We start from the raw sequence: 15,834 nt of genomic DNA on the forward strand, positions 1-15,834 counted from the left end.
ACAAAACGCATGAACAAAATTTCAAAAAACGGGGTCCCCGCTCGAGCGTGGACTTACCCGCTCGAGTGGACCCAAGAGGCATGCAAAAGTACTTCAAAATTACGCTCGAGCGTGAGTTAGGGCGCTCGAGCGGAAGGCCTGTCTACAAAAGCTCCCCGCTCGAGCGTAAAATATCCCACTCGAGCGGACATCCAACTCTGCAAAAAGTGCTAGGAGCACGATTTTCCTGCTCGAGCGGACATCAAAAATCTGGGTTTTTCAGATTGAGTTCTTGAGCTCCAATTCGATGTTCAACCAACAAATCATGCATGTTATGGCTCAATTCTCAAATATAAGTATACTAATATGATGTAAATCCCAAATCTCAACCCAATGGAGCTCAATTCACAATTAATTCACATGCATGCCCCAATCTCCCATCAAACTCATTCTAACATAACAAATTCATACACTCAAGCTCATATCTTCATAAATTGTACATGCATGTGATAAATTAGCCACATTCTCAACTCAGGCAACACAAATGGTGATCAAAACATGAGTTTCAACCAAAACTCTACTTGAATCATGTATTTCAAGCTTATACATGCTATTTCAACACAATTTCTTACATGCATGCATATGTCAAGCTTGAATTCAACAAAACCAACCCAATTTCATTACTTTCAAACTAATTCATGCTCTTGACCATCTATTAAACTTGAATTCACAAGATGATGACTATAAATGCATGAATCACTCACCAAGGAGCTTTAATCTTCCCAATTTAGCAATACTTGAGCTTAATCTCCAAAAGGTCTAAGTCTTGAACCACAAATGCACAATTCTCTTCTCCCTCTCTCTAACAGCTGGCTCTCTCTCCCTTTCTCAAGGTTTGATCAGCCAAAATGAGGTCATAGGAGAGAATGGGAAGTGTAGTGCTCAAATACAACAAACCCCACTAGCCACAATTAAAAAATATTAAAAAGTTTGAGCACAATGCCATTAAATAAATCAATTTAATCTGACCCGAATCAATTTTCAATTAAATTTCACCGTAGGCTCTAAAAATTACGCTAATTACAATGGCGTAATCAATTTCGGGTCCTGTGGCCGATAAGGCCTCCAATTTAATTTCCAAAGCAGATTATTCAAACAGATATTCTTACGTTGAACAGATAGAACTTCGAAATCACATATATTCACAAAATGGCACATAAAATCGTATTAAACACATCATCATACTCATATTAAGGACCAATTAGCATACTACAGAATAGGGGTATTACAACAATCCTAAAATACCATGAGACCTATCTCGATGAATTTCTATCACAATGACAAAAGAGGCTTTTCCAAGATCTTTCATTTCAAAATTTCTCATAAAGAATTTTTTTGTCTCATGTATCATTCCCAAATTATTGCTAGCAAGCAATATATCATCAACATACAAAACTATAATGCAGATATTTCTCCCACTGATTTTAAGGTAGACACATTGATCAACCACGTTATCCTTAAAATCAAATTTGGTGAGAACTTCATGAAATTTAAGATATCATTGTTGAGATGCCTGTTTTAGACCATATATGGACTTCTTAAGCCTACAAACCATATTTTCCTTACTTTCATCTTGAAAACCTTCAGGTTGGTACATATAGACCACTTCATGCAAGTCACCATTTAAAAAGGTTGTTTTAACGTTCATTTGATATAACTCTAAATCATAATGAGCTACTAAAGCTATAACTATTCTTAAGGAATCCTTATTAGAAACAGGAGAATAAGTTTCCTTATAGTCCATCCCTTCTCTTTGAGTGTATCCTTTAGTAACTAATCTGGCCTTGTATCTTTCGATATTGCCTTTAGGATCACACTTGGTTTTAAAAGCCCATTTGCATCCAACAGTTTTGGCTCCTTTAGGCAATTCTACAATATCCCAGACATTGTTGTCTTTCATGGATTTTAATTCATCTTTCATGGCATTTAACCATTGCATTGAATTTCCATTATTCATGGCTTGGGCATAAGAAACAGGATCGTTCTCCAAGCCTATATCACACTCATTTAGGTAAACCTCATAGTCATCTGATTTGGCTGGTTTCTTTTCTCTTTGTGATCTACGTAAAGGTTGTTCTACAACTGGGACAACTTTTTTTTCCATATGAGAAATCTCTTGAGTACCACCATTATCCATAATAGGTTCAGCCACTTCATTTTCTTGGATAATCGTGGAAGGCGTAAAAGCACGATTTTCCTCCAAAGAAACATTTTTTAGATTCATACTCCCACTAATGTTTTCATCCTCTTAAGAACACAACATTTCTAGTTTCAACAATTCTTGTGCTATGAGTGGGACAATAGAATCTAAAACCCTTTGATCTCTCAAGATATCCAATGAAATAACAACTTATAGTTCTAGGGTCTAATTTCTTTATTTGTGAGTTGAAAATTTTGCTTCAGCAGGACAACCCCATACATGTAAATAATTCAAATTAGGTTTCCTACCAACCCACATCTCATAAGGAGTTTCAGGCACAACCTTACTAGGAAGCTTATTAAGAACATGTACAACAGTCTTTAAAGCTTCACCCCACAAGTAATCAGGGAAAGAAGAATTACTCATCATGTCTAACAGAGTACGGTTTCGTCGCTCAGCTACACCATTTGCTCAGGTGTATCGGGCATTGTGTAGTTAGCAATAATACTGTTCTTAGCTAAAAATAAAGCAAAAGCACTTGGATTTTGACCCAACTCAATGAATCTACCATAATATTCACCACCTCTATCAGATCTTACACTTTTAATCCGTTTGCCAAGTTGATTTTCAACTTCAACTTTATAGAGTTTGAACATATCCAGTGCTTCTGATTTTTCACGAATAAGATACACATAAGTATACCTAGAAAAGTCATCAATAAAAGTAATAAAATATTTATGTCCAGAAATAGTTGGAACAGTAAATGGACTACATATATCAGTATGAATTGTGTCTAATAATTCAGTAGTCCTAGTAGCATCCATTTTCTTTGTCTTTGTGTATTTTCCTTTAATGCAATTCACACAAGTACTAAAATCAAAAAAATCAAGTGAACTTAAAATTCCATCTTTAATAAGACGTTCCATCCTTTCTCTTGATATATGGCCCAAGTACTTATGCCATAACATGGACGAATTTTCATTCACTCGTTTTCTCTTTTTATTTACCAAGTCATTTACATTAAAGGATAAAAGAGATTGCGCATAAGTGGAATCTAAATTCAATGAATAAAAATTACCATATAAAGTACCAGAACCAATCATATGAGAATTGTGAAATAAAGAGACTCTATTATTTCCAAACTTAAATTCATACCCACAAGAATCAAGTTGTGAAACAAAAATTAGGTTTCTAATAAAAACAGGAACATAAACTGTGTTTACTAAATCTAAAATGAAACAAGAGTCTAAAATTAGACGGAGGGTGCCAATAGCCTCAGCGTCCACTTCTATTCCATTCCCAACCGTAATGGTTCGTTCTCCTTTATTTAGTTTCCCACTTGTAAGGTATCCATGCATGGAGTTTGTTATGTGAATACTTGTAGTGTCAATCCACCAAGAATTTGGTGGAACATCTACCAAAAAGGATTCATAAGACACAAAGCATTGAGTATTACCTTTCTTGTCCAACCAACTTTTAAAACCTGGATAGTCTTTTCTTATGTGACCTTTCTTTCGACAGAAATGGCATCGAATCTTATTTTCTTCATTAGCCTTTTGAGTTTCATCATTTGCATTCTTCTTCTTCTTACTTTTTTCTTTTTTGAAAATCTTTTTGGTTGGACGCAAGGTGGTAAGATGAGCCATATCAGGCTTTTCAACTTTAAGCCTCTCTTTTTCTTGAACACACATGGCAATTAACTCGCTCATCTTCCACTTATCTTTCTGCGTATTATAATTGATCTTGAAAGGACCAAATTGCACAGGAAGAGTAGTCATAATGAAATGAACAAGAAAACCTTCAGAAATTTCCATGTCCATTCCCTTTAATTGAGAGGCCATGTCATTCATCTTTAAGATATGTTCACGAACACCACTCAAACCATCATATTTCATTGTCATCATTTTAATCATAAGAGTACTAGCAAGGGATTTGAAAGTTCCAATGAATTGTTCTTCAATAGATTTCATATAGCTCACTGCACTTTCAGAAACAGGGATTTGCTCCTTGAATTGTAGGCGCAATTGAACCTTTAATAATTATTAGACTTAAGCGATTAGAGCGTTCTCATTTTTCATATAAAGCCATGTGTTCCTTAGAACTTGTATCATTAGGCGTTGTAGGAGTTGGCTCTCTTAATGCATAGTCTAAATCCATAATTCCCAAAACAATTCCAATTTGTTCCTTCTATTTCTTAAAATTAGTTCCACTCAAAGCTTCAATACCACACAAGTAACTATTGATTGCAGTAGGATTCAATGTTGCAAACACATAATATCCATTACATAATATAATCAAGAAAACTACTTTTCACATGTCATAAAAATAACACCACAAGTTAAATATATCTAACTAGAAAACATAATTAGTTAGATACCAAATCAAGTTATCCTTCCGTTGGGCCGAATAACAATGTATTTTAACAATTCATAATAGTAAATGAGATGACTAATAAAAATAAACAACATGAAATAAAATAAAATAATCACTAAGACCGTAATGAGTTTATCACCGTTGGGCAGAAAAACTCAATGTCTCTTATTTTATTTTATTAACTAAAGCACGTGAGAAGTTTATCACCGTTGGGCAGAAAAACTTATTGTTATATTTATTATACTAATCATCTCGGTTGTTCAAACATACATAGTGTTGAACCTCCGTTGGGCTGATCAACAATGTTTTAACTCATAAGGTGTGTAACAAAACATGATAAGTGCATAAGATATTATCTTAATTATCACTTGTTCAATAATTTTCAATTTTTATTTTAATATCAATAGAATAAAAGATTGGCCAAAAATAAAAATAAAATTGGACAAGTATAAATCAAGGTTATGCACTTGTTACACAAAACATCATCATAAAATGAACTTCATACTTATACGTTTCATGCATCTGAATTGAGAACTAGGCTCTGATACCAATTGATAGAAAACTTTGCGGAACATAAACTAAAAACCATTAAGGATTCAATTCTATAAATGAAAACTATATGAATTTCTACTATATAAAATTAGTGTATACATACCTTGATCCATGATAGTATGAAAACCTCTTTTGAGAAAAAGAAACCTTGAATAGAAGACCTTGATCTTCAAGTTCTTTATTTGTCTAAGATCTTCAAATCACTTCTCTCTCTCTAGACGATGGGAGCCTTCTTGTGGTGACAACTTGAGTTTTTGATGGAGAGTGTGGTTTGGGACCTTACACTATTTATACTAGTATTCTTCCCATCAAAGAATCCATTCATTCAATAAACTTCATTAAATAGATTAATGTATCTTTTACATTCGTAATACATAATGCATCTTCTATATTAATGAACTCATTAGATAGATTAATGTATCTTCTACATTCATAATAGATACATAATGAATCTATCACATTCAATGCATTGACATTATCTCCATTAGTCTTCTATACATTATGTATGTATAGGTACATTCATCAATGATTAGTCACCATCTAATTGATGTACATATATCTTAATGAGATAAATCTAGTATAATCATGTATAAGTCACATTAAGTCATATTTAGAAAAAAATTCTTGCAATATCTTCTTATGAATCATTCTATAGTACTATAATATAAATTCCCCAATCAAATTGTGCTTCTTAAAATTCAAAAGTCAATTTTTCGTGTTAACTCAAAAAATAAAATTCAAAAAAATTAGCAATTTATTGCACACCGTGAGTATTATGGCATATCCATGTAAATCAAATCGGTCACTATAACTTTACTAGAAATGTCTCATTGTAACATTTAGTAACTCACGTGGTTGAGAGTAATGCATACATGTTGCATCATTTCGAATCTTCTATGATGAACTATAACAAACTTCACAAGATTTAACGAACAATAATAATATTAAACTCCAACTTCATACAAAAGTAATTGTATACTTTGAAAGGTTAAAAAATTATCAAAGTTTTAAATTTATAACGTCAATTGATAATCAATTGTTAAAGAATTTGATTAAATTGAAATATATAGTTTTTGTTTGTAAAAAATTGTGCTACAAATACAATCTCAAAGATATGGAGACAATAATAATAGAAGAGTTGATATAAATGATGAAAATACAAACTTTTGGGAGTAGAAAGTAATAATAATAAAATATATATAAAAAAAAAAAAAGAAGAAACGATTGAGTAACCTAATAGATTTTCTTTTTATGGGCAAAAATAAATTGTAATATTTTTTTAACAAAAATATCACAAAGAGATGCTATAAAAAACTAAAAAGACATAAAAAGTTTGTCATTCAGAGTAAAATTTGGAGGGACTTGTGGTGATTTTTTAAGGAAACATGAAAAGACTTGAGAGAAAAAAAAAAAAAAGAAATGTCTTAAAGACGTAAAACTCTCTCAATTAATGACACTTGTTAACCATTTAGATTGACACGTGGAGGCATTTAGAGCATTTTAATGTAAAAATCTACTTTATTTATATTAAAACTAGCATATTACTCGTACTATGCACGGATGGTGTTTATAATTATTTATATATGTGAATTGTGATTTTTAATTTTTTTTTTAAATGTCTTCTTTTTTTTCCTTTTTTATATTATATTAAAATTTAATATTTTGATAATAATCATATGTGTTGGACTTTTCAAGAAAAAATTTTTTATGCTTGTTCTTAATGCGTTAAAGTGTTATTATCTTTTCAAGGAATTAAATGTCTTTATTTTTTATTATATTATATTAAAGTTTAATATTTTGATAGTAATCATATGTGTTGGACTTTTCCAAAAAAAAAAAAATTCTGCTTGTTCTTAATGCATTAAAGTGTTATTATCTTTTCAATGAATTAAATATCTTTTTTTTAATTATATTATATTAAAGTTTAATATTTTGATAGTAATCATATGTGTTTGACTTTTCAAGAAATTTTTTTTTATGCTTGTTCTTAATGCATTAAAGTGATATTATGAGGGATAATAATCATATGTGTTGAGACTTTTCAAAGATTTTTTTTTTAAATCAAAAAATCAGAAAATTTAGATTGGGAGATTGGAGCTCTCACAAGACTTGGGATTAAAAACCTTCTTTTGTTTAATATATAGTATAAATTAATAGTTAACTGGTGTAATGCACGGGCTAAACATATTTGTGTTAAAATATTTTTTTATATAAATTTTGGTTAAATTATTTATATTTTATAAAATAAACCAAATCAAATTAAATCAAAGCTTAAATTCCATCAAATGAGATCGGTTATATGAATTTTTCTTCTCCATTCAACTCTATTAAAAGTTATTTGGTTAGTTTTGAATACATAAAATATTTAAAATAAACTTTAAATTAGAGAAAGAAAAAAGCAATAATTTTAAATTTAAATAATGATTCTAGTTATTTATTTTAATAATTTTAGTTGTATTGTTTCATAAAAGTGTTACTTAAATCAACACATATACTAATTTTAAATTAATTATTTATGTGTATTTTAATAATTATAACTCTATCATGTTATAAAAATGTAACTTACATAAATATATATAATAAATCTCATAAAAGTAAATATTTTTAATATTTAATTTTTTTTTTAAAAAAGTGAAAAAAGTAGAATAAAATTAATTCGTAAAATATTTTTAGTATATAGAATTCTATTAAGTTTTGTTTATGGGTAATTTAGATTAAGTAGAAGTACTTTAAATATTGCATTTTAGAAAGAATTTTGGTAAAAGTATATTGATCTAGAATTTTAATTATAAAAAAAAGAAAAAACAAAAAAAGGGAGATGTGCCACGTTAGGAGAGAGAAAATAGTTAAAAGTAAACATTATTTTTTTATTATTTACTTAGATAATATTAGATCTATCGTTTCATAAAATTCTTATTTAAATTAGCACATATAATAATTTTAAATAAATTATTTGTGTATATTATAATAATTTTAGCTCTATCATATTATAAAAATATAAATTAAATAAATGTATATAATAATTTTAAATTATATTAAATTATAACACAAAAAAAGAAACATTCATTTGATAATTTTAACCTTTCGTGCTCTAAAAATGTAACTTAAATAAATATATATATATATATATATATAATAAATTTATATGATATTAAATTATAACTTGATATTAGAAATAATTGTTATAAAATTAAAAGTATTCTAATTATTTAATAAAATCAATATAATTAATATTATAAATAAGATAGACATAAAAATAAGAAATAATTTTAATATTTTATTTAAAAAAGTGAAAAAAGTATAATAAAATTAATTGGTAAAGCACTTTTAGTATGTATAACTCTATTAGATTTTGTTTATAGGTAATTTAAATTAAGTAGAAGTCTTTTTAATATTAAATTTTAGAAAGAATTTTGGTAAAAAGATATATTGATGTGGCATTTTAATATAAAAAGAAAAAAAGAAAAAAAGAGAGACGTTCCACGTACGTAGGAGAGAGAAAAATTGAAAGTAAACACTACTTTTAATATATATATATATATATATATGATTAGTATCACTTGAAACCATTATTTTATTTTTCAAAAGAGAAAAAAAAAATTTGTGATGCTATACTTACCATTTTTTATAGGGTCGGGCTTTCGTCAAATCCGCCATTGGGGCGGATTGGACAGTGCTATTGGGTCTGTGGGGGATTATTACGGGTCCCGTTTTGAAAATCTGAACCGTTCAATATGAAGAACTCGTCAAGTACTATATGTTTATGAAAAATTACGTTGATCGGATATCGATAGCTATGTGATCAAATCAGTTTTGTATAAAAAAATAGAAGGTGAATAAATTAACGATTGATAAAAAACTGTTTTGATCACATAGCTATCGATATCCGATCAACGTGATTTTTCACGGACATATAGTACTCGATGAGTTCTACACATTCAACGGTTCAGATTTTCCAAACGAGACCCGTGGTAGACCCCCACAGATCCAACAGCACGATCCAGTCCGATGATAGACTGGGCCAAAGCCAGACCCTTTTTACATCATTTTTAGTGTATCAACTCATGTGTTAGCACATAATTAATATAATGGATCTTAGCATTCATGTCTACCTTCAATGTAGATGCTGACACATAAGGTCATATCATAAGTGTTGCATTACTCAAACTATGAAATCAATTTATCCAATTTTTTTCATGTTCCATTTTTTTTTTTATATATCTATCTATACTATATATTAAGTAAAAATGGAGTTTTTAATCACAAACTTCGTGGGAGCTCCAATCTCTCAATCTAAATTTCTTGATTTTTTGATTTTAAAAAAAAAATCTTAGCATTTATTAACTTCTCCTAACTCCCAAATCTTACCCTCATAATAACACTTTAATGCATTAAGAACAAGCATAAATGCAACACATGAATTCCTTGAAAAGTCCCAACACATATAGTTATTATCTCTCATAATAATACTTTAATGCATTAAGAACAAGAATAAACAAAATTTCTTAAAAAGTCCAACACATATGATTATTATCAAAATATTAAACTTTAATATAATATAATAATAATAAAAAAAGATATTTAATTCCTTGAAAAGTCCAACACATATGATTATTATCAAAATATTAAACTTTAATATAATATAAAAAAGAAAAAAAAGAAGACATTTAAAAAAAATATTTAAAAATCACAATTCACATATATAGATAACTAGCTTATCACCCGTACTATGCACGGGATAATTATAGATATTTATATTTGTTTTAGATTTTTTTTAATATATAAATTATGTTTTTTAAGATTTTTTATAAAAATAATTTAACAATCTTATCACTAACCATAGTATATGAAAAAAGTTGAAAACGGTACTGCAGTAACTATACACAGATTGTATCTATAATTATTTGTATGAGGGGATTTTAAATGTTGATCAGGAGATTTTGATCAAATCAATAAATGCAGGCATGTGGATTGAAAAATTTAATAAATGCTGATCAGGAGATTTTGACCAAATCAATAAATGCTGAGTTTTTTTTTTTAATAAAAAATTTAGAAAATTCAGATTTGGATATTGAAACTCCCACAGGCCTTGGGGTTAAAAACTCCATTTTCCTTAAAAACCCCCTTGAGTGTTTCTGTTTATCTAATTTCAATCATATTAAAAAATTAAATTATAAACAAAAAGAGATAACTTCAATCATACAAATCACATTTTTTTTAATACTATCTAACTACAATCACATTTTTTTCATAATAAAAAATAATAATTCAAAAAAAGGACCATTAAAATAGTAAATAAAAATATTATTTAGTAGCATTGAACAAACGACAATCACATTTTTCTTTTTGTGAGTATTTATGTTTATCTAACTTCAATCATATTAAAAAAATCAAATTATAAACAAAATGAGATAATTTCAATCATACAAATCACAATTTTTTTAATGCTATCTAATTATAATCATATTTTTCTCATAATAAAAAAAATAATTAAAAAAAAGAACCATTAAAACAGTAAATAAAAATATTATTTATAGCCATTGAACAAACTACAATCACATTTTTCTTTTTGTGAGTTAACTTCAATCAGATTAAAAAATAAAATTATAAACAAAATGAGATAACTTCAATCATACAAATCACAATTTTTTTAATGCTATCTAATCATCATCAATAATTAAAAAAATCAAACACAAATTAAGTCAATTGATAATTAAAAAACACAATAATTTATTTTCCAAAAAATATAGTGAGTTAAAAAGATCAATTACAATTTTTTTTTTGGGTCAAAACACAATCTAATCATCATCAATAATGAGTATATTATGTGACCCTAATGAGTACAATCCATTTTGTTTTTCAAAAAACACAGTGAGTTAAAAATCAAATCACAAATTAAGTGAATTGATAGTTAAAAAAACACAATAATTTTTTTTCAAAAAACACAGTGAGTTAAAAAAATCAATTACAATGTTTTTTTTCAAAATACAATCTAATCATTATCAATAATTGGTACTTTAAAAATCAAATTAGAAAAAAATCAAATCAAATCACAAATATTTTTTTCATAAATAATTGTAAAGAAAAACCATTAAAGCAGTAAATAAAAGATTAAATCATATTAAAAAAAAAAGAACCATTGAACAAACTACAATCACATCACATTTTTCCCATAATAAAAAAATAAATAAATGAAAAAAAGAACCATTGACTAACTACAATCACATTAAAAAAAATAGAACCATTGAACTAACTACAATCACTTTTTTTTCTTCGTGAGTGTTTATGTTTATCTAATTTCAATCATATTAAAAATAAAATTAAAATAGTAAATAAAAAGATTAAATAACATTAAAAAAAAACCATTGAACTAACTACAACAATCATATTAAAAAAAAGAGCCATTGAACAAACTACAATCACATCACATTACAATCACATTTTTTTTTATGTGAGTGTTTATGTTTATTTAACTTCAATCATATTAAAAATAAAATTAAAATAGTAAATAAAAAGATTAAATAACATTAAAAAAAAAACCATTGAACTCACTACAACAATCATTTTAAAAAAAAGAGCCATTAAACAAACTACAATCACATCACATTTTTCTCATAATAAAATAAATAAATGAAAAAAAAGAACTATTAAACTAACAACAATCACATTTAAAAAAAAAAGAATCTTTCAGCTAATTATAATCACATTTTTCTCTTTGTGAATGTTTATATTTATCTAACTTCAATCATATTAAAAAATCAAATTATAATTTTTTATTCGCTAGAAAAATCGCAAATATTTTTATGCGCTATCTAACTATAATATTAAAAGAGTAAAACAAAAGGAAAAGTTAATAAGGAGAAAACAAAAAGAAGACTTACTGTTTGCATACGTGGTCACTGAAGTTGAAAGTGAGAAAATAAAAAGGAGACTCACTGTTTGCAATAAGTATGTAAAAAGTTAAAAAGAGTGTGTGTGTTGGAGAAGTTAAAAAGATTTGGAAGAATTTAATAATTGCTAAGTTTTTTTTTCAAAAAAAAATCAAAAAAATTAAGAAATTAAGGTTCAAATATTGGAACTCCCACAAAATTTGTAGGTTAGAGATAGATATATATAAATAGATAGATATATATATAGATATTTATATTTGTTTTAAATTGTTTTTAATATACAAATTATTTGTTTTGAAAAAGGTACTGCAGCAATTATGAGAGAAGACAAAAAGTCTTGTGGGTTGAGAGAAGTTAATAAATGCTGAGGTTAATTTTTTTTTTAAAAAAAAACAAAAAATTAGAAAATTAGGATTAGCATATTGGAGCACCTACAAGCCTTGGGGGTTAAAAACTCCATTTTGCTTAATATATAGTATAGATATAGATTGTAAACACAATAAAATATAAGGGCATTCATGTCTACACATTTTTTTTTATAAGATCTCCTCCATTATAATAAGATATCACTTTATTTCTCTCATCTTATAATCTCTCTCTCTCTCTCTCTCTCTCTATATATATATATATATATCTATACTATATATTAAGCGGAAGGGGGTTTTTAACCCTAAGGCCTGTGGGAATTTTAATATTCCAATCTGAATTTTCTGAATTTTTTATTAAAAAAAAACTCAACATTTATTAACTTTTTTCAATCTACATATCTTTTCACATGCCTGCATTTATTGATTTGGTCAAAATCCCCTGATCAGCATTTAAAATCTCCTCATACAAATAATTATAGATACAATCTTTGTATAGTTACTGCAGTATGCACTATGGTTAGTGATAAGATTGTTAGATTATTTTTATAAAAAAATCTTAAAAAACATAATTTATATATTAAAAAAAATCTAAAACAAATACAAAAATCTATGATTATCTCGTGCATAGCACGGGGGATAGGCTAGTACTATATATTAAGCAAAAGGGGTTTTTGAACCCCAAGTCTTGTGAGAGCTCCAATCTCTCATTCTAAATTTCCTGATTTTTTGATTAAAAAAAAAAACCTTAGCATTTATTAACTTCTCCTAACCCCCAAGTCTTACATTCATAATAATACTTTAATGTATTAAGAACAAGTATAAAAAAATTCTTTGAAATCCAATACATATGAATTCCTTGAAAAGTCCCAGCACATATGATTATTATCCCTTATAATAACACTTTAATGCATTAAGAATAAGTATAAAAAATAAAATTTGAAAAATCCAACACATATGATTATTATCAAAATATTAAACTTTAATATAATATAATAAAAAAAGAAGACATTTAATTCCTTGAAAAATCCAACACATATGATTATTATCAAAATATTAAACTTTAATATAATATAAAAAAGAAAAAAAAAATACATTTAAAAAACATATATAGATAATTGTAAATATATTAAGGAAAATGGGGTTTCTAAACCCCAAGCCTTATGAGAGCTCCAATCTCTCAATCTTAATTTTCTAAATTTTTTATTAAAAAAAAAAAACTCAGCATTTATTGATTTGGTCAAAATCTCCTGATCAGCATTTATTAACTTTTTCCAATCTACATGCCTGCATTTATTGATTTGGTTAAAATCTCTCATTAGCATTTAAAATTCTCTCATACAAATAATTATAGGTACAGCTTGTGCATAGTTACTGCAGTAGCCTTTTTAATTTTTTCTGTACACTATAGTTAGTGATAAGATTATTAAATTATTTTTATAAAAAAAATCTTAAAAAATATAATTTATACATTAAAAAAATTAAAATGAATATAAATATCTATAATTATCCTGTGCATAGCACGGGTAATAGGCTAGTATATATATATATATAGTAAAGGGATGTTTTGACTTTCATTTTTTTATTATTAGCTCCCAACTTACAAAAATTTGTACCCCTCAAGTTGTTGATTTTGTAATAGATTAAAAGTTGACGCATAATCTATCGTATCATTGTAATGCTATACAAAACTATTTTTTTACAATACTAATATTACAAATTAATTTTTTTTATCTAGAATTATCAATATGTGGCTCAAATTCATCTGGTACATGAATCCCACAATATATTAATTAAATCGCAACAATTCATCTCTTGTTATGATAATTTTGTTGACACATTTTCATGATTTGGAGACCTCTTTTTAACAAATTGTAATTAGAAACTGAGTTAGCATATAATAATAAAATTTAAAAAAGTAAAATGAAACCCAACAAACAAAGTGCCGCATAAATTTGGAAGAAAATTTTATAAATTATATTTGTTTGTATAATACTAGTCAATTAAGAGATGATGTTTAGGGATTTTAAGCACTTCTGTTTTTCTTTTCTTTTCTTTTCTTTTCTTTTCTTTTTTTTTTTTTGTGAAACTAAAATTTTCTATTCAAAATGGTGATATAGGCAAACATTTATTCTGTTTACGCAAAAATCAGTATATTTCATGAGTATATAGTTCTTTGATCTATTTATGTGCCTTTTTTTACAATATAATGGGGGTGTTTGTTTGGATTTTTTTGAGGTAACATATAACTTCTAACTTTCGAAAAGTTATTTTGGACTGTTTAATTAAACTTATTTTAAACAGCTTCTGATTATAACAATTTATTTAAACTCAAAAAGGCTGATTCTGAGAAGCTATTCACTCATTTCTTCTGATTATCAGCTTCTACTGTGGACATGTTAATTTACAGTTATACTTTTAGATTTTTTTATTTTTTATTTTTTGTAAATAGAAAAAGACCCAAATGGGTTATAGATTATTATTTTTTTTTAAGAGAAATGTAAATAAGTAGTTAATAACAAAAAATAAAAATTAATTAAAAAAGCTACTTCACAGCTTATTGAGTAAACACTACTCAACAACTTAAATATATAATCCAACAGTTACACCAAACAGATTAACATCTTTTGATTAAGTGCTCGTTTGACAATGACTTTTTTAGTTGATTTTTTGATTTTTTTGACTTTTTTAGTCTGGAACTTTTTAGTTATTTGATATTCTTGTTTAGCATTTTTAGCTTTTTAGCTTTGTTTTGGCAATTTTTTTTTTTTGTCCTTTTGTGATTTTTGACTTTTTAACTTTTTTGAATTTTTTTGTCATTTTATGATTTTTTTAGCCCAACTCAAAAACTAAATGACTCCTAAAATCAGAATTTATAATATGCCAATTTATAATTTATAATTTATTTTAACAACTATACCAAACGAGGGTGATTATTCAGTACTCCCGGAGTATGGACACGTGGTGCTCCATAATGTTTTGATTGGTGGAGAGACACAAGGGCCCACGATTTATGTTGGAGATGGGGGGACAACATGGGGCTAACTAATTGGTGATTGGTTTGGAGGATGGACACGTGATGCTCCGGGAGTATTGAATAAAACGTTGGGAAGGTGGGTTGGAGGCTTTTTTGGCTATTTTAGCCACAAAAAACAAAATAGGCTATTTTAGCCATAACAAACAAAACATCACATCCAACCCATAATCATTACATTCTTCTCTCACAAAAAAACTCAAAAAAGTCAAAAAGCCAAAAAGCCCTTCCCAAACCAAGCTTTTAAGCCCAAGCTAAAATAGCCAAAAAAGCCAAAAAGCCAAAAAGCCAACCCACTTCCCAAACGGAGGCTAAGTGGGAAAGAGATGATACGTTGGCAAGTTTCAACTAAGTGGGAAAGAAGTTATGTACCATTTTTCACAACATAAAAAGATAAGGTTGGCAAGTTTCAAGTAAGTGGGAAAGAAGTTTACTGGACAG

Source organism: Camellia sinensis, chromosome 10 (assembly GCF_055761805.1).
Source record: "Camellia sinensis isolate YWXY chromosome 10, ASM5576180v1, whole genome shotgun sequence".
Taxonomy (NCBI): Eukaryota; Viridiplantae; Streptophyta; class Magnoliopsida; order Ericales; family Theaceae; genus Camellia; species Camellia sinensis.